The sequence below is a fragment of the Pseudopipra pipra genome, chromosome 3 (genome assembly GCF_036250125.1).
Source record: "Pseudopipra pipra isolate bDixPip1 chromosome 3, bDixPip1.hap1, whole genome shotgun sequence".
In the NCBI taxonomy this organism is placed as follows: Eukaryota; Metazoa; Chordata; class Aves; order Passeriformes; family Pipridae; genus Pseudopipra; species Pseudopipra pipra.
In genome coordinates this window covers 37376730-37395817 of record NC_087551.1, presented here as the reverse complement: position 1 = coordinate 37395817, position 19088 = coordinate 37376730, and the positions used below count along the sequence as shown (strand labels likewise).

Below are 19088 nucleotides of genomic sequence, written 5' to 3'. Positions count from 1 at the left end.
GGTAACACTGTCACAGAAGGGCTGAGATGACCTGGAGACAATGTAGCTCAGCCCTGCTTGTCAAAAGGGAGTCAGTGACAGCAGGTTGATCAGGACACTGTCCAGTCAGGTTTTTGCATATCTCCAATATCTCCAAGTCCCAACCCTGCCATATTTGAGATTAGGGATCTGATCCAGCCAAACACATACATGTTCGTTTCTGACTTCACATTATTTAGGTCTGAAGTAGGGGAAAATGCTGTATCTATATATTATAAACGCTGATGCCAGAAGTCACTGGAATCCATACCTTAAACTGTAATGCAGGAAGACCTGTAGTTGTGGGTCATTGCTCTATACATACATTTTGGTACAGATACCATCCAGATATGCAAAAAAGTTGGGCTCTCCTGTTTCATGGGTTAAAACCACTTACTTATTCAAAGAAAGTAGCAAGGCAAATTTATGGGGCAAAAAGGAATTCAAAGCCCTCTTAAAAGGGCCCTCATCAAGGACAAGGTGCCTCTTGATAAGGAAGGTTATCCTCACTGTTAGAATGAACTTGCTCTTCACTAGGAGAACAGCTCCCAACTTTTAAATTTGCACAGCATTCAGTAGGCTACAGCACCAGCACTAAATAAGGCATGTGACTACACAGCTCCTACCATTTTATAATTTGGGTTTGATTATCCAGTAGAAGCCAAATGCATTCCAGTTAGCAAAACTATTTGGAACAGATCTTATCTGGTAATATATTTCCTAGTCTTCTGTTTAACCAAATAGTAAACAAAGGGAAGTGATCACAGCACCAAGCCTATCCAAGTTCAATAAGCATTTGGACAATGGCTCTCAGGCTCATGGTGAGATTCTTGGGGTGTCCTGCGCAGGGCCATGAGCTGGACTCGATGAACCTTGTGGGTCCCTTCCAACTCAGCATATTCTATGATTCTACTTTTTGTTCTTTAGCAGAAAATAAAACCCAAAAAAACCAACCACACAAACAAAAAAATCAACAAAATGAAAAAAACCCCCACAACCAAAAACACCCATCCACATTTAATCTAGCTGGGGCACTAGTTAAAGAGTTGTTTTCAGAGTTTAGACATACCTTTAAAAATGAACTGATTCTGTCAAAAACTTCCAATATGTTCCCTTACCCAATCAAAACTCAACACCAAGCTCAGAAGTTATAAAAAAAAGTCAAGTATCAAGTTTTTACACTAAGTGACTTTGCCTTTATAATCTTCCCTTTTTCCTTGGCACAACAGCAAAGTTCCAGTGCTCAGTCAAGATGAGTTTTGTTAAAACTTCTGTGCAAAAACTTGAGTTTGCAAAGCCCCAATTCCATCAATAAAAGCTAAATTTAGCTTTCTTTTTTTTTCCAATATGATCCACAAAGAAGTTTTTCAAATTTAGTATAATAAAAAACTTACAGAAGAGAAGGTTATTCACAGACCTTGAGGAATACAGTGTATTTGGATAATTACATGGTATATCCAGTAAAGAAAAATCCAACTGTGCGTTATATGTAATATTTACTCGGTAATTAATTATATCTAATTCTTCATATAAGAAGTTACAAAATCTGCTAGCTGTGGATTTCAATTTTAAACAAAATATGTTTCACCCATTAGAGTAATTTCAAGACAGAACTCAAGAGTTAACAGTGAAATGCAAAGCAGCTAAGATTGAACTTAAAATGGACCGTAAGCTCAAACTTAGTACTCAAAAGGACCTAGATTATTAGCACCTGAGAATGTATCACAAGTTCTATAACAGTCCTCTAGCACTGACCATCTCAACTAGTGAGGCACATGTATGTGTGTTCGCACATGCACACATTCCTGAGTATATGCACACTATAAAAGCTCTTCAATGACATTTACTTGTCTGCTTTTTGAATTTTAGTCCAGAGATGTCCAGCGACAAAATCAAGGGATGTTGAATGCTTGGTTCAAGATTATTCTTTGAATTAGATCTGCAGTGAATGTAGATAAATTCAGATTTTTGGTATTAAAATATATTTTTCTGCAGCTGAGGTACAGAGCTTTATTTGAATGTTTCTAAATACGTGGTAGAGCAGAGTAGTGTGATGTTTAAAATCAAAGGCCGCTCTCCATGCCTCCATAATGAATATGTATTTTCAAGATGGTTCCATGAACTCAATGATAAAAGACTGTAATGAACATATTAACACTTATTATTTTGAGAAATAAAACTGTGCTGGAATTTTAGAGACCCATAGCACCAGCCTCTGTTTTGAAGGAAGTTTCTTCATTTCTTGATTGTCTTTATATTCAGAATCCGGTAACCAGTCATGAGACAGAAGGGTAAAAACGTAAAAACCTGTTGTACAGGAAGCCCGACTAGATAGTCTAAACCAAGTTTCCTAACTTCCCTGTTCCTGGACATGTGAACTGCAAAGTAGTGGGGTAAAAGGGGAATTATTTGACAGGGTTGATAATATGAATGTATATGGGACTACTAGACTATTGTGTTGGAGCATATTATGAAACAGAGCTATGGCTAGAGGGTACAGCAAAGCAGCATTCCTTCTAGCTGTGCTTCCTTAAGCCAAGGAGGACACACTGGTCCTGGGCTTCTGCTCATCATCACAGGAGTCAGTTAGTGACTCCTCACTCACACTGCTCATGTGGGCCAGTGTGGCACTAGGGCACCCTGACATAAGAAAGGGTCACAGCAGTTTACATTACAAATGCAAGAGATGCACGTGCTTTGCTAAATAACATGTAGCTAGAGCCAGTCAAGCTGGCCTGCACCTACTTCAAACATTTTGACAGATCTCCTAAAAGGTGGCCTAAATTCTGTGAATAACATCTGTGACTGGACTCAGAAGACACAGGCCCCTTCAGCCAAGTGAGTGGCCTTATCCTGTTTAATATGCAGCTGCAGAAGGTGGCTGTGGCACAAGAGTGGGAATAAAAAGCCCTGACAACTTCAAGTGTTCACCAAACTCCAGTCTTAAGCTCTTCAGCTAATGCCTATAATTAGAAATTGCCTTTCAACCTCCCCCTTCTATGGCTGCCTCTTCTTTGCACTTAGTCTCCTTTCATTTTTTCTTATCGGTCCATAGAAAAAAATGGAAGTATGCTAACTGTATTCCAAAACATATTAACTCCTCACCACTTAGGCCTTTTTATAATTTCCATAATCAATTTGGAAATTACTGTGCCCACATAGTGGTTTTTGTGCCCACTCATCATGATGTCTACAAGCCAAATACAGCATGCAGACGTGCACAATACCTCCTCCTTTCAGCTTGGCAGATTTCATGTGCCAGATTCCTGGTTGGTACAATATAAAAAAAATAAGATTTTCAGTCAGCACCTATGTCAGTGGGACAATATTGGTTTTTACCAGTTCAAGATTAGAGTCAATTCTCTAGGCCTTTACAATAAATAGCTAGAAGCACTCCAGGACTACCTCTTCTCTTTGGACTGCCCCATGGATTCTTAGATAAGAAAAAGATGATCCCTCCCCCATCTCATACCATCATCTTCAGAAAGATGTTTGTGTTGTAACATATCATAAGTACATAAGTTTTAAAAGAAGAACCCACTATACAAATTCACAAGTCATCTAAGGTTTATTTAAACCTCAAATTAAACATATTTTAGGTGATAAAATGAAGTTTTCATAGTTGCATTTCAGATGCAGCTTTTAGTTCTCAAAGGCAAAACTGTATCCAAAAGAGGGAAAAAACTGACCAGATGTTTCATAATGTCACTTCACCCTGACAGGGACACTATTTCCCTGGTGTCAAAGAAAATCTGAACCTTAATCATAAATTCAATCTAGCCTGCCAGGATCATTTTAATACTGGAACCAAGACAGCAGTCATATAAATTATCGAATGAAAAAGGAGCACGAGGAAGAATAATTAGCAAACACTAAAGATCTTCATTTATTTTACTGGCATGACTGATATTTGCCTCAGTTCAAAAAAACACATAAATAAAGTGCAATGAGCTCTAAGCCTTTAAGTAGCCTTATTGATTTTCTTAGGACTTCTCATATGCTTTATGCAGACATAGCATTTGTCATGAATTAGGCAGGTCAGTCCAGCTCAATAATGATCTTTTCCCTACACTTTTACGTATCCAGGTGCAAACCAAAATAATCCTTATCAACTGCCTTTGCTCCCTAAATTGGATGCTGAAATGACAGCATGTGGAGTTTCGTCCTCTAGACTTCAGTCTGGCATTTCTCAGCAATCCAGCAAAGAAGATATTTCACAGGTCCTGAACATACAAATCTAATTCAGAGCACACTGTAGCTGAATTTCACATACAAGAAGGCACAATACAGAGGTTAAATGTTGCAATGTTCTGCTCCTGGCTGTCTTTTTGCAAAACATACATAAGCCTTGGGTATATGTGTGAAATATATTTAACGGACACAGACTAAGAACAGAAACTGCCATCTGTTCTTCATATATATTTCTGTAAGACGCTTCCATTAGGCTATTGTTAGGCCATGAAAAATCATGATAAGAAGCTCTAAAATTTATCTGTGGTACACCTCTGTCCTCATCATGTCTAAAACATACTACAAAATTTTTCAGCACCTTATCACGTGCCAAAATAACTTCCCTTTAGACCGTGATTTCACAGTAGTGTTTAAAAACAACAGTGGGAAAACAGCTTGCATTTTGATCTCATTAAAAAAATACATTGAGAAAGAAGAATGTTGTATCAACATTTGCAGACGACTCAAATTTATTTGGAGTCACAACAGCACTGCAAGAGCTCATATCTGCTCTGTCAAACTTCAAGTACCATAACAAGATTCTCTACAACCATCACAACTTCATCCTTCAGTTCTCTTATTTCCCATCATTTCCCTAATTATTTTTTCCCAGATGTTTATTCATTCATTCCAGCTCATTGGGGAGCCCTTTGTGATAGGGAAAAAAGACAATTTCTCTTACGGTTACCCCTCCACCATGATGATGTTTTACATAATGAAATTTAAACTTTGCTGGTAAGTGCTCAAAATGTATCATATTGAATGAACAGTTCATTATGGTGAGATTTTCTTTCTTTTTGCTCTTGAGAAAAGAAATGCTAAGAAGCCAGAGTAGAATCAGCAGCATCTTTCTGTGGGGGTCACTGGGCTTTCTAAAGACAACAGGCCTACTCCTGAATTTTATTCTTGGGCATTTTCCACATCAGAAAAGCTTGCTCCAGCCATGTGCCATCCTTTTTTTCATCATCTTTTGCTCTAGTTATTCCCTTATTTGAACTCTTCTATTTCCCTGGCTCCTCCTCCCCTTGCCTGCCTCTTCTGTGCATCACATCTTACATGACCTCTTTTGTTTTGCTTCTTCTGGTTAGTCTTCCTCTCAATAAATTTCCTCCAAGTTGATCAGCAGAATTACTTAATTGGCAGAAAGCATAGTACTGATATTAAATCTTCAAGACACAGTTCTGTGCATTCTGTCCTGTTCCTCCACCATATCTGATTTTGTCCGGGTAGACTGAAAGCTCTTAATTAGTGGCACTTCTTGTTAGCCAAGCAGTAGCGACTAACACAGCAGGATTCATCTATGGTAAGTTCCTAGGAATTCCTGTATTAAGCAGCATTACGTTTTTCAGAAGGAGCACAGGCTCTGAAAAACCTCCACTGACAACATAAAATTTCCAGGGACATACTTACAAGTACTGCTACCTAAATTGTCATCATTCAAACTTTTTACATCAGAGGCCTCATGCAAATCTAATTTGGCTTACTGTTTTGGGTGAGAGTTTATTTGTATATGGGTTTTTTTGGTGGTTTGTTGTTGTTGTTTTGTTGGTTGGTTAGTTGGTTTACTTTTTTAAGGGAGTTTACAGATATTTTGGCAGCTTCCTAAAAAGAAGAGACACAGCAGTGACAACTAAGACTTGTAATTACTATCTCTAATGATAGTTCTTTGAAAGTTTGTTGCAGCTTACCTTTAGTTGCAGTAAATAGAAAACCAGATATATTGCTTTATAAATCTAAGCCATGAACAGTGTTAAGTAGAAGTTCCAAACTCAAATGGAAAAGGTTTCCTGGGTGATCAAGTCTCTCTCTTTGCTACTTCAGACAGTATTTCATATGCTTTTATTCTTACATTATCCAGATAAAGAAAAGATAGTAGGACAAGGAAGGGATTTTACCACTACTTGTCATACTGGAATATTATTTATCCTGCTGGTTTCATAGGCAGAAACCTGCTTCTTTTGATATCCTTTTACCTGCTCTATCCTTTATCCTCAATAACCCAGATTCCACCCTATAATTTCTCTCTCCTGTTGTATTTTCATGGATTACAATAATTTCCCTTTTTAGCTTTCACCCTGCACAGTCAAGTGCCTTAAGTGTCTTTTTTATTATAGTGACTCTTCATTCCTAAAACCTTCTCCTACTAAGCATGAGTTCAATCTTCTTGATTACTGATGGTCAGTTACACATATTATTCCAGATTAAAACTTATCAATGCCTTTCAAGCATTGATGGCATTAAATACTTGGCACTTCTAGTTTCCTCTTAGCTGATGTAAATATCATTGCATCTATCTCTAAGCAATTCTGTCTCCTTTTGTTAGTTTTTCTAAGGAATTGTTTCCCTTAAATAGTATAAAGATGAAAAATTTAGTAAAATTGCAGTTGAACTAATGCCTGGGAGTGACAAAAATCACACTGGTACCAAAATGGTACTTATATCCCCATGAGAAACCAAAAGATACATTTAAGATTCATTACAGCCTCACAAATTTTTAAAAGTGTTTTTCCATTCTCAGTCTGAGGAAAGGGCATTTTTTGATCACTCAACTATTTTCTGCCTTTGGATCATGTATCTTCTTGTTCAAATTTAATTCTAATTATCTCCGTAGGGAAATATACCTTTAGGAGGTACAGTAACAGTCAGCTGTTACTGTTGTCACATATTTGTCAGAAAACTGACTAAACCAGACCTCTATCATTCCCTACCTCCGTATGACTGCTGTAATTGGTGAAATTCAAAGAGTAAAACAAAGTAAAAAGATACAAAGACTAAAGAAACAGACCAATTAAAAGCCAGGTGGCTGCTGAAACATGAAATGCGCATAAGAAAAAAAATCTTATTACAACGTTTTTCTAAAACTCTAAGCAACACATTCCAACAAAACAGTCAACAGTTGAGGTAGCTTTATTTCTCTCAAAGTTGCTTCTGAGGATGTTTTATTATTATTTTCAACTAATTCAAGATAAGACTAACTGCAGAACTTTAGGAGTGATAAACTCCATGAAAAATGAAACATGAGAAATGTTGTTAAGCAGAGATGACAAAAAAAAGGTGAAAATACGGAAAGTCTGCAAAGAACAATTTTGAGGTGTCAACCCAGTCTCTGATAAGAAACTGCATGGTGGGATCTGCAGAAAAAAAGCTTGAAGAAATTCTACTGAAAGATTGAGGATTAACCCTTAGCAAGGAGACAAGTGATTGCCAGAATCACCTCTGTCATAATGAATCCTAGGGAAGGCAGACACCCCTTTGAGAAGTGGACATAAAAAGCTCACATGACTATAAGGAAGAGCACCACTGCAGAAGGAAATAAGGAACTCCAACTGGCATTCCAGCAAACAAAACAGCAAACAGTATTATCAAATAATTCAGGTTAGACGATACCCCTGGAGGTCATCTAGTCTAACCTGCTCAAAACAGGTCCACTTAGATCAGGTTGCTCACCACTTTGTCTGGTGAAGTTTTGAGTATCTCCAAGGATGGAGACTACACAATCATCTCTGGGTGCCTGTTTTGATATTTAACCACATTCACAATGGAGTGATACATTAATAAAGGTTAGTAATGTTTTACACCTATTTTGAATGAACAATAACCTGAGAAATATAATAAAGCTTTTCATTTAATCCTATCCTATGAAAAGTTAAAGAGCCTAGGCCAATAGTAAGGTAAGATGCCCTGCTCTAATATCCATGCTCTTTCACTTTTTCATTTGTAGCACCTATTCTTACTTTTCATCTGCAAATGAATGATTTTGTGCTTTGCAGTAGTAAGTAACATTTCTGTAACTCCAGACCATAAAATCACCTATGATATTACCCTATTCTTTTGCAGAATTCCCAGGTTCTTCCTAACAGTCGCAATATTTCTCAAACTAGTTTTTGAGCACAGAATACACTAGTTACAATATAAATGGCATCGACCTTGAGGATCAGTGATTCTCAAACAACATTGCTGTACGCTCCCTGTTCATGATTTTACAGTACCCACTGCTGTCTTTCCTTTGTGTAATTTCTAATCCAATAAATGGTTTGTTCAGACTGATACAGAGTAGATCTACTGCCTTACTTTGCTTAAGTAGTAAATTACATTATCAGTGGAAATGGAAATACATTAGTCTGGTACAAGCTATCTTTTACAAAATCAAGGGAAATATTTATCACTCTTTCCAACATCTCTGTGCTAAAATATTGTATTATATTGAAGTAAGATTTACAGGCTGAGATCTTTTTTTTTTTTTTTTTAAAGCAGAGGGTATGTCAGCTTAAAAAGCCTACCTGGGAAAGCATAAAATTTCAAGTAATCTATTCCAAAGGGACAAGACTTTCATCACAACAGATGAAAAGAATTTTTTTTGACCGAATTATGATTTCTAATGACCAAATTATAATCAGTAAATTAAAGCAATGCAGATGGGATGTGGAAAATTCACTTGCTACAGTGAATGAGATATATGAAAATGATTAGTTAAATTATTATAGAACAAAACCAACTGTAAGACAAGAAAGGTACCTACATAAAACCAAAAGTAAAGCTTATTTCAAAAGAACTTCAATAGGAACACTAAGTAGTAAAGCAAAAATATTCCCTAATGTAATCCAGTTCAGCAGCTGTATTTATAAATTAATTTGGACATTTACAGTTAGAAATCTCTACATAAAAATATATTCAAGAAGAGAGAAACTCAAAATGTCCTATTACCTTATACTAAGTGAACGGATATGAAGTCATCTTGTCTTGATCCAAAAAAAGGAAACCCCCCCACACATTTATTGGTTACTCATTACGCAAGCTATTCCTTTTCCATTTGAAAAAAACCCTCAGGATTTCATTTTGCCATTTCCAGTATTTTCTGGACCTATAGTTTCTAAGTTAACATAACTAAAGGTAAGTTCATTGGGAACTGGCCTGCCATATAGGCTAAACTACCACTCGTTCTTTTCTTATTCTGTTTCTAATACTTACCATAAACTGTGTTCTACAGCATCTTCTGGTAAACAGTTTATCCAGGCTTACTCAAAGAATAAGGATTGACAAGTCTACATTGATGAAATTTTATTTTCCCACTGAAAAATAGAAACATCTGATGAAAACTCAACACTTTAAAATAGAAATTGCCTTGCCCCATGCCAATCTTCTCAGGAGCTCCACCCACTCTAGCATAATTCCTCTGGTGGATACTTTAGAGACATAATGAAAGCTTATTATAACTAACAATCTTACAAGTTCAAGACTAAGTTCTTTAGGGTACACATTGTGTCATCTCTTGTTTTTGTGCAACATCTAACATATTCTAGAAGACCTCCAGAAGTCCCTTCCAACTCTAACTATTCTGTGATTCTGTGATATTCTGAACAATGATATATTACAGACTATATTAGGATTATGTGAAGATAGATAGATGCAAGGACAGATAAAACCAACAGGCTACCACTGGATTAATTTATCTTTCCTAATCCTTACTGGTAGAAACATCTAGACCTTCGACAAATAACCTACAACTCAGAGTAGATTCCTATCACCTTCTTTCCCACCACACAATCTTTCAAAACCACTTCCCTGGTCTACCATTACAGGGGGAGGAAGATGTTTTGAAAAGAGGATATTGATCAGAAGATTTCACATCTCTGTTTCAAAAACCAGAGAAACCTCAGGGATGAGAAGGAGTGGAGGAGTTTGTTTCTGTGGACCAGTACTTTAGTTATAACTGATTATAAATGTTTTAATAATATTTCTCCCGAAGGAAGAATTCTGAGGAGGTGTTTTTTTCTTAACCAAACTATGCATATCAACGGAGATGCTATGGCATGAAAAATGTCTTAAAGTATGTCTCCATCCCTTGGCCCAACTGTTTCCCAATAAATAACACAAATGACTGATGAGCTGCACAGCAGCTTCAAAACAAAGCTCTTCCTATTGATGCTCCAAAGAGAGAAATGGAGACAAAGCTACAGCGAACAAGAGACTCTAAAAAGGTTCATAATAATGGTGATGGGAGAAGGAAAAGCAGTAACAAAGTATCAGCTCTTTGCCTCCCGTATTTGTCTACTGGCAAGCAAAAACTTCTCACAAAATTGATAATTTCCTCTTGACCTCCCAGGTGCAAGCCAACTGTTTATGGAAACTGTTCACAGATTCCTCATGTGTGCTTCACCTGAGGAGGCAGATGGTGGACTGTAGTGAAGCAAAACAAATTAAAATCCAGACTCCCTAAAGTGAATAACAAAATTCCTAACACTTCAGTTGGAACAGAACTTAGCTCTGACTTATTAATTTTAAATAACCTCCAAAAAAGACTATACATAAGGGATTCTACCATAGTTCACTTTTTAAACCCATTAACTGTCTGTTTGATCTCATTAATAGTCAACTGTAGTTAATTCTGGCCCAGCAATTTTATGTGCCTCAAGAGTTTATGCATGTAAAAAAAGAATAAATAATTAGCATGTAGAAGGATCACAAATGTTTAATTTGTAAGGAATGAAAATTGCAAGTGAATGCTTTTAACAACCTAGTTTAAATGGTTACTGATGATCAAAAGTATTGTACAAAAGAAGCCATTTGAAGCTGTTTAATATCTGATGTAAGGGGCAGTATCTATTGGAACTAGCCTCATCAGTGGGCACACACACACAAAATTTAATAAATCATATGCTTTCTCTTTACACAGTTGCTCATTCTATGGGTCTTATGAACTCTGCATTATTTCCTACCCACAGTTTTCACAGACAGCATAAAAAGCACCACACACACAGTTGGCAATGTCCCTGATATGGTGATTAAGATACTTGTCTGAAAGGGAAGAAGCAAGGAAAACCTTAGAGCTCAGCTCTTCTACTTTCCGTCTACTGCTCCCTCTATAAAGAGAGGCACCAACATCCTCATCTGGTAAGGTGTAAGCTCTGCTTGGTTCTGTCTGAGCATATCTCCCAGATCAGTAATTACCCAGAGGAACACTTTAATTGTGAAACCCAATTTTGCTGAAGGACAAGATGGGGAACTCTGCTAAAAAGGTAGCAGTGTTAGAAATGCAGAATAGAAGAAACCTTGCCTGGTTGGGGTATATTTTTTATCGGACTAATTTTTTAAGAGATTTTTTTAAAAAAAGTAATTCTAATGGATTATGTTCTGAACTTCAGCTCTTAATTTCTGTAAAATTTGCATTTCAGTACACAAGGTGTGGTTTGGGATATCTGCATGAGTTTTCAAAGGAGGCCATTTCTAGCAAATGCTACAATAAGCCAAAGTGAGAGGACAGAACTATCACAAGCCACTTAGAGCTCTCAAAATAATTTTAAAAACAGTATGATGCTGCTATAACAACATCAGGTTTGCATGGCAAGGTTTTGGTAGGAGGGGGCTACTGGGGTGGCTTCTGTGAGAAGCTGCTAGAAGTTTCCCCTCTGTCCAATGAAGCCAATGGCAGCCAGCCGCAAGACAGACCCACCACTGGCCAAGGCCAAGCCCCTCAGCAATTGTAGTAGCACCTTGAGGATAACATAGTTAAGAAGGGGAAAAATTACTACTGTCAGAGAGAGAGGTGAGAATATGTGAGAGAAACAGCCCTGCAGACACCAAGGTCAGTGGAGAAGGAGGGGCAGGAGGTACTCCAGGCACTGGAGCTGAGATTCCCCTGCAGCCCACAGTGAGGCAGGCTCTCCCCCTGCAGCCTGTGGAAGTCCACAGGGAAGCAGAGATCCAGCTGCAGCCACAGAGTACCTCACACCAAAGCAGGAGGATGTACTCAAAGGAGGCTGTTGCCCTGTGGCAACTGGAGCAGGCTCCTGGCAGGATGTGTGAACCTGTGGAAAGAGGAGACCATACCATCCTGGAGTAGGTTTTCTGGCAGGACTTGTGACTCCTGCAGAGAAACCACATTGGAGCAGCCTGTTCCTCTAAAGGACTGCACCGTGTGGGAGGGACCCATGCTGGAGCAGGGGAAGAGTGTGAGGAGTTCTCCCACTGAGGAAGAACAAGTGCCAGAGATAATATGTGATGAACTGATCGCAACCTATCCTACTAGCTGTTTTCTGACTCAATTCAATAATTTATTTGCATTACAATGCTTTCCTAAAAGATTTATTTTAATATGAAGTTACATCTCTCTGCCAATTAATCATTTTGCCCTCCCCTCCCCCCCAAGTATGTTGCAACATGACTTCTTTTCCCAGTTTTCCTTAATCCTTCAGATCTCGGCTGACAGACTTCCAAATACACATTAAGTCACTAATCCAACTTCAGAAATTTATGTTGGCACATCCTTACTGCTTTATTTGTTTACCCAGGTTTTGGAAAGTTCATTCTGGAAATCTATTCTGGACAAAAAGTGCTCCTGGATAACAAGACAATCCTTACTGTGACTTAGAGCACACAGAAGTAAACTATTGAAATTATTTTTATTTTATGCTCTCTATATTCTTTGCCTTCTGTCCGGTTTCAAAGAATAACTAGATTAATAAAATTAGTGTTTTATTTGCCACTAGCTCAAATAAAATGAGAAAAATATAAAGAGGAAAAATATAATTTTTGCAACAAGACTATTTAGAGCGGGTTTTTTACACCTTACAAATGTACACAATAAAATAGATATCAGTCTATAAATTGTGTGTCTGGAAAATAACTAAATGTTTGGGAAACTACTTTGATTCAAGAACAAACTGAAAGTAAATATGAAGATCAAAAGGGTTCACCAAGTGGTATGTCTATTCAAGAAGATCAAAGAAAACAAAAGTACAAAATAATAAAATCTGATGGAGGTTATTGAAATAAAAAACAGGGCAAGTAGGACAGACCTAAAACAAATACCACCACCACCTTTCCATCCCCCACAAATAAACCCCCACAACCTACTAAAAATAGAAAGCAAGAGCCACATAACTTATAGCGTATTTATGAAATACATCAGTGAGCCATAACATATGACCTCACGAAAAAGAAATTACTTCAGCTTCAGAGCGTACGAAAGCCAAAAGAATGCATTGCTGTCTTCTCCTCAGCACACAAACAGATTGTCCCCTGAGGGTGGGACGGTTTATGAAAATCAAATACCTTCTGTGATTGCATGCTTTCTACTATAAGTCAAATAACTAAAAGACACAAACAGTTAAAATGAAGATTAGAACAATAATAGCTTGCTGTAACAAAAAAAACCCGAACCAGGAAACTAAGAAGCTTTGCTGACATAATAATCTATGTTGAACACTCCCTCATGTTCATTCATGGCTGGGCTTCGCGAACAAAGATTTGGGAAGGCTCTATCCACATTTGCTACAGGCACGCTGGTGGCTTATGAGGCCAATACGTGACAGACATATCCGATTGCAAAAGGCACAGCAGAAAGACTCCTTAGATGGTGTATTCTGCAATACACGGTTCTTTCTGTGCTGCCTTTTTTCCTCGAGAGTGATCCTGCGTGTGTTCTCAAAGGAGACAGCTGCGTTATAAATGGCGTGTCTCCAGGCCTCCCGATTTGAGGCCAGAGTAGACCAGTTAGCAAAGGCATATAGTGCTTTTGGAAAACTCCACAAAAGAGTATGGTGTAATAAACACTTGAATAAAAGCACCAAGATCAGTGTTTACAAAGCCATAGTGTTGTCGACTCTCTTATATGGTTCCGAATCACAGGTCATCTACCGCCACCACCTGCATCTCCTAGAACGCTTCCATCAACGCTGCCTCCGTACAATCCCAAACATCCACTGGTCAGACTATGTAACCAACACGTCTGTTCTGGAGCAGGCAGTCATCACAAGTATTGAGGCCATGCTGATGAGAACACAGCTGCGTTGGGCAGGCCATGTCTCCAGGATGAAGGACCACCGCCTCCCTAAGATCTTGCTTTATGGTGAACTTGCCACTGGCTGCTGCAAGAGAGGAGCCCCGAAGAAAAGATACAAGGACTCCCTGAAAGAACATCTCAGCCTTGGCCGTATTGATCACCATAACTCCCTCATGTACCCATCCCCCAAAACAACAAGCTCTGTACAAGTTAAGGAATGGAGATTTTTTTCAGTTTTCACATAGTTTAAAAAAAGGCAAACCCCACAGATTTTTGTAGGGAGAAGATATCAAGTATTCTATCAAAAACCATCAAGGCACCAAATCAAGAAGCCACATAAACAAAGCACCTTCTTTTACAAACCACAAGAACCGACTAGTTGGAATTATTAACTACTTGAAATTTAAGCTTTCCATTGTGCTACAAGAAACAAGAAAATCATGAATGAGCCCACATTAATACAACAAAACTACTGCAAGTTATCAGCAAGATATTGATAAGCATTAGCAGAAGCTTTTTGCTTCTAATTAGTAGTCATACACAAAATAATGGCATTTGTAATGAAAACCACTGTTCCCAATGTTGTCTTCAAATGCAAAGTTTCAGCAGCTTGAAAAGGCTTTCTATTGTTCCAAATTGTTTCCTTTTCACTAGAAATGGGACATGTTTTTTAAAAACACACTGAATGGCTAATGAAATGCGATAATCTGTGTTCTGGTTGCACTCCTTCAGTGCCATGCAAAAATACACATTTCCAAGTAGTCTTGAATTTATTAAAAATGCTCTGCACATAAAATAAATTTTAGATTAAACTGAACGTTGTTCTTGATCAGATAAATGATGTTACTAAAAATCCTCTTTTCACTATCATATAATAAAAAAAAGCAGCAGCTAAGTATTTAAAATTAGGTAAATTTGGTGGAAAAAAAGTAAATTTGACAGATTAACTCTTTAAACAATCAAAACACTTATGGGCCGGGGTAGGCTAATCTGGAAGTAGTTTGTGAGGTAGAATCTCTCTCCAAATGAGAGACACCAAGCAGAAACTCTTTGTTCCAGTATAACTCGCAGCAGCAATTTCAACTTTCAACTCAGTAGTTACTGCATTCATAGTAATTCTAGATTCAGATAGTTAGTAATACTCCAACAGAGAGACTCAAAGACAAGTAATAAGCACTCAGAGGGTGCAGATGGAGACATGGTGCCCCAACTCTTTGCTGGTCTGAGCAGTGATCGAAGAGAATTTGCCTGGCAACAGCCACACTCCCCTCTCCCCAATGGCACGCTGCGGAGGGGAAGTACTTTAGGAAAGAGAGGACAATAGTTTTATACAGAAGCAAAATGCCTGGCAGTAAAATTAAAAGGCACAAGACGGACATGAACAACCATGATGGTTTCATTAGCAATGCGATAGAAAATTCAGTCACTCCATCTCTGTGTTCTGCTCTTGTTGATCACTATCATTTCTACTTATATCCAATACTAGTATGGGTCCAACATCACACCAAGCCAGAGTGGAGTGAGCAGTGTTTGCCTTTAGAACTGTTAACTTGCAGCTGCTTAACCAACAGAAAAGAGCCTTCTGGGATTTTTAACTAATCATAATAATAATTTAAAAAAACTGCTAGAAATATGTTCCTTAGAAAATAAGCAAAGATCCTTTCTTTATCTTTTCCTCTTTCTGATATAGAGATGGGTAATTTTCATTTAGCTACATCTCATGCAATCAGGTATTCTGCACAATTTCAAGGCTGGCCACTGTGCATGCAATGTGATGACTTTCCAGCATGCATTTGCTTTCTAAAACATTGGCACTGAACAGTAGAACAATATTTAGACATGGACAGGAGAGCTCAAAGCTTTGCCACTACTTTTGATCTTGAAAAAAACCAAACATAGAATATTTCCTGGGGACTGAGGAAACCAAAGGTTAGTTGTTTTTCCACTTTAACTCCAGTTATCTTGTACTCCTCACTTGTCACTAATGTCTAGGAAGAGCATCCCACATTACAGACATTACTAATAAAAGGCCAATCAATAGGTGGTGAGACGCATTTGAAGTCCATTAAGCTTGAATAATATGTCAAACAAATGTCCCTCTTCATTGCCACATCATTAGCAACAGTATGAGTTCAAAGAATTCGTATTACCTGAAACCTGGAAGAGGGGAAAAAAAGGTACATACCATCATCATGATGGATTGCTGGATCTAGAGAGCAAAGGAGAGGAAAAGAGAAGATGCAACAACAACAATAAAAGGATTGTTATGACGACAATTTACTTCCAATATGAAATAATTTACTTCTATTTAAAAAGTAGCATTTAGGAAAGGGGTGTTTACTCTTTGGTTTTTGTTACTGATTAAACACCACACCTCTATGTCTCCTGAAGAAATTAAAAACAAATCATTCATTGTTTGTGGATAAATCTTTGAATTTGATTCAAAGCTTTTATCATCTTCAGTAGATTTTTCAAATAAACTCATCTTGGTTATAACTACAAGCAAAAAAGTCAGTATTTGTGAGTTAAGGTCTAGTAAGACATGGCAGTTCCAGTTTATTTCCAGATGAAAGATATCATAGAAACAACTAAAACCTAAGTTTTCTGTAAAGAATCTATAACTATCTCTTTCTTAGAATTGCCATACATGGGTTAGTATCATACTAGGTTAATATAGTCAGGGCAAGAGGAAAACTTACTGAAAGATTTTTTTATTGCAACACACAAATATTCCACAAATACATCAGGGCAATAGTGAAGGTAATACATATAACTTTAATACCATAACACAGCTAACTAATTTTGAGTCAGCCCCACTGACAATCCCACTGCATATCTTGCAGTATGGTTTTCTCAGACACAGCTTAAGGATAAATAAGTTTGGTACAGCAACAGATTAGCCAGCTGATAGGCCTTTGATTACCACAGAATTACAAGGAAAATTCAAATCTGCGGTTTCTGAGATCAGAAAAAGCTAACCTATTCTTTTGTAATTCGTGCACACCTTCGTGGTACATTTGCGCCAACACCGTTGAGCCTCTCAAACAGCATTAAATGTCCCATATTTAACATTTTTTGGTTTCATTTCTCTGTGAGAGGGTACAATTTCTTCTGTCTACTTTCTATTTTGCTCCTATATAACGGGACTTCCACACTGTGCACTGAACACTGCAGACAGTTCTGTGTGACCCAGATTTTTCTCAGAGTAACTTGTGAGAATCTTCAAATATATTCATATGACCCTTTCCCAACTACTCAGACTAAAATTAGACAATACTGAAGTATATGTATTAATTCCACATCTATGTACTGTTGAGATCACAGTTTCTTGACATGGCTGAATCAAGAGATGCTCACGAAACACTCAGTATTAATCATGAAACACTTCAATAGTGCTTTAAAAAAGTACACAGAAAAGACAATTTTGGCTTATTATTTATACTTGTGTAAAACATTCTGAAGATGGTAGTGACAGTTCTCAGAGAAACTAAGTTCTTGAATTGCAAAATGGCCCTTTCCAAATTGTACCTGACCTTGTTATGCATCATCTGATGTAAAACAGAAAATTAAGACGAAATACAGTAACACAAACACAGCACATCAATACAGGTGACTGCACTTCAGAGAATGTATCATGCACATTATGGCTGAACAGCTCATACAGGGCAAAGGAGGACAAGTACAGGAGGAAATTATTGCACTGTTTCTATAGAAAGTATGTTATTACAGTGGGAAAAAGCAGCAATATAATCAACTCCTTTCTTTTTTCAGACCCTGGTTAAGGGAAGAAAATAACATCCTTCAAAACAGTCTTGAATATCAACTGTTATGCAGCCATTATATTATTTCATCTGAGAGATGAAGGAAAAATAATTTAAAATTTTCTGATTAAAGGTCACAGCCTGTTCTACAGTCTGAACAAAGCACTTACCATCTATTTATTTTGCAAAAGAAAACATCGTTATTTTAATTAAATCTTCTTGCTTTGAAAGAAAAAATAAAACAATCTCTTCTGCTCAGTTACTCTACTGACTGAGTGGAGGGCACCACTTTCTGCATTTCACTTGGTCACAGCTCTACAGAGCTTTAATGGACACAGGCAGTTAAAATATCTGCTGAAAGAAAGTTGACCCTTCTAATCCAGACTTTTCTATAGGGCTTTTAAGTACGGTATCTAGGCAGGTGATGATGGTGCCCTTTTGGAGCCTATGAAGCTGTCCTTTCTTTGTGCACTAACAGAGCAGAACACACCTCTTAGCCCATTATATTCTGTTAACAAAAAAAAAAAAAAAGTACAGAAAACAGACACTGTGCCAAAGTCCTGAGGTGACTGAAGAACCAAAATACTAGTGATCTTACTGGTGGTATAAGCTTCTCTCCCATTGCTGAAAACTCAGCATTCCAGCTATATCAACTCCCCTAAATCCTTATTCAGCAGTGAAACATTTTGAAAAGTATTTCTTGGCATCTTGCCCTTGAGCAGAAGAAAATTTGCATTTTTACAGCATTTCTGACTGTCAGCACTAAAACATTCTAATGGGTTTTGCAGCTGTGGGGAGAATTGAGAGATGGTCAGCGGATTCCTATGGCAGACTGCTGGGAGCCAAGCGCCTGAGGGTGCTGAGGCAGGAGAAACCAGCTGACCTGACCAGTCTTCACACTCCACAGAAAATTCAAACAACACCTTTCACTTCCAATGACTGTACCAAAACAAAGGCCTTTCCTGATCCATGAGCTCTATGAAGCAGGGAACGTTAAAATCCTTATTTTTTTTGCTTGATCTTAACAAAATAAGCAGCTTCTTGTAAGAACCCGTTAAAGAGCAAAAGTATAGCTGATTGCAACCTCAACTCCCATACACTGTACCTAGTGTATGGGTTTTAAGTCAGGGATCACAGTAAATACTGCAAGCAAGAGCAAAATTAGAGAAACACCAGCTCCCAGGTTTCTACCTGGGGACGGGGACAGCAGTGTGGCTGACTTAAAGAACATTACCTCGATGTACAAGCAAGGGGCAGAGTGAGAGGTAGCAGTAACATCAAGAACCAGTCAGCACATG

General features: G+C 37.8%; 1 protein-coding gene across 5 annotated transcripts in view; it reads right to left on the bottom strand.

The window, feature by feature from the left end:
- The window catches only part of PLD5 (phospholipase D family member 5), a 187062-nt gene that overhangs the window by 79689 nt on the left and 88285 nt on the right, over window positions 1-19088 (bottom strand). Inside the window, exon 1 of one of the 5 annotated variants that reach the window (XM_064648688.1) lies at window positions 9217-9298. The exons of the other annotated variants lie outside the window; for them this stretch is intronic. The gene's annotated coding sequence lies outside the window, so the exon portion shown is untranslated. Of the gene's footprint in view, window positions 1-9216; window positions 9299-19088 lie in introns of those variants that run through there. 5 annotated transcript variants of the gene reach the window in all.